Source organism: Triticum dicoccoides, unplaced genomic scaffold, assembly GCF_002162155.2.
Source record: "Triticum dicoccoides isolate Atlit2015 ecotype Zavitan unplaced genomic scaffold, WEW_v2.0 scaffold134364, whole genome shotgun sequence".
NCBI classification, from domain to species: Eukaryota; Viridiplantae; Streptophyta; class Magnoliopsida; order Poales; family Poaceae; genus Triticum; species Triticum dicoccoides.
This window is the reverse complement of record NW_021194952.1, coordinates 1-1085: the sequence shown is the minus strand read 5'-3', so window position 1 is coordinate 1085 and position 1085 is coordinate 1. Positions and strand designations below refer to the sequence as shown.

The 1085-nt window shown below is 51.9% G+C and overlaps 2 non-coding genes across 2 annotated transcripts; both read right to left on the bottom strand.

The window, feature by feature from the left end:
* Positions 1–175: 175 nt before the first annotated feature.
* LOC119343616 lies at positions 176–294 on the bottom strand. The gene has a single exon (XR_005166184.1). It is a non-coding gene; the product is annotated as a 5S ribosomal RNA (ribosomal RNA).
* Positions 295–591: 297 nt separating this feature from the next.
* LOC119343615 lies at positions 592–710 on the bottom strand. The gene has a single exon (XR_005166183.1). It is a non-coding gene; the product is annotated as a 5S ribosomal RNA (ribosomal RNA).
* Positions 711–1085: the final 375 nt, after the last annotated feature.

Here is a 1085-nt window from a genome sequence, read left to right as displayed (position 1 = left end):
CCTCCCTCTCAACCGCACCAGTGCACGCTTGCCGCGCCACAACGCCGACGCTGGACCCGTGAATCGTGAGCACCCAGCTATGACTTACCGCACTCGTGCAAAATAATAAAACACGGTAAATATATTACTTACACGTGCGTTTTGTTTTGCAAGCGGCGCGAAAAAAATTAAAAAGGGAATGCAACACGAGGACTTCCCAGGAGGTCACCCATCCTAGTACTACTATCGCCCAAGCACGCTTAACTTCGGAGTTCTGATGGGATCCGGTGCTTTAGTGCTGGTATGATCGCATCCGACATGTTACCCCGGTCTTCGTCCCTTATCCTTGCCCCTCCCAGCTCCACTACAAAGACGATTGTACGTTGCTTTGGCCGCTCCCTCTCAACTACGGAGACGAGTTTAACGCGGTTTCCACCCCTCCCTCTCAACCGCACCAGTGCACGCTTCCCGCGCCACAACGCCGACGCTGGACCCGTGAATCGTGAGCACCCAGCTATGACTTACCGCACTCGTGCAAAATAATAAAACACGGTAAATATATTACTTACACGTGCGTTTTGTTTTGCAAGCGGCGCGAAAAAAATTAAAAAGGGAATGCAACACGAGGACTTCCCAGGAGGTCACCCATCCTAGTACTACTCTCGCCCAAGCACGCTTAACTTCAGAGTTCTGATGGGATCCGGTGCTTTAGTGCTGGTATGATCGCATCCGACATGTTACCCCGGTCTTCGTCCCTTATCCTTGCCCCTCCCAGCTCCACTACAAAGACGATTGTACGTTGCTTTGGCCGCTCCCTCTCAACTACGGAGACGAGTTTAACGCGGTTTCCACCCCTCCCTCTCAACCGCACCAGTGCACGCTTGCCGCGCCACAACGCCGACGCTGGACCCGTGAATCGTGAGCACCCAGCTATGACTTACCGCACTCGTGCAAAATAATAAAACACGGTAAATATATTACTTACACGTGCGTTTTGTTTTGCAAGCGGCGCGAAAAAAATTAAAAAGGGAATGCAACACGAGGACTTCCCAGGAGGTCACCCATCCTAGTACTACTCTCGCCCAAGCACGCTTAACTTCGGAGTT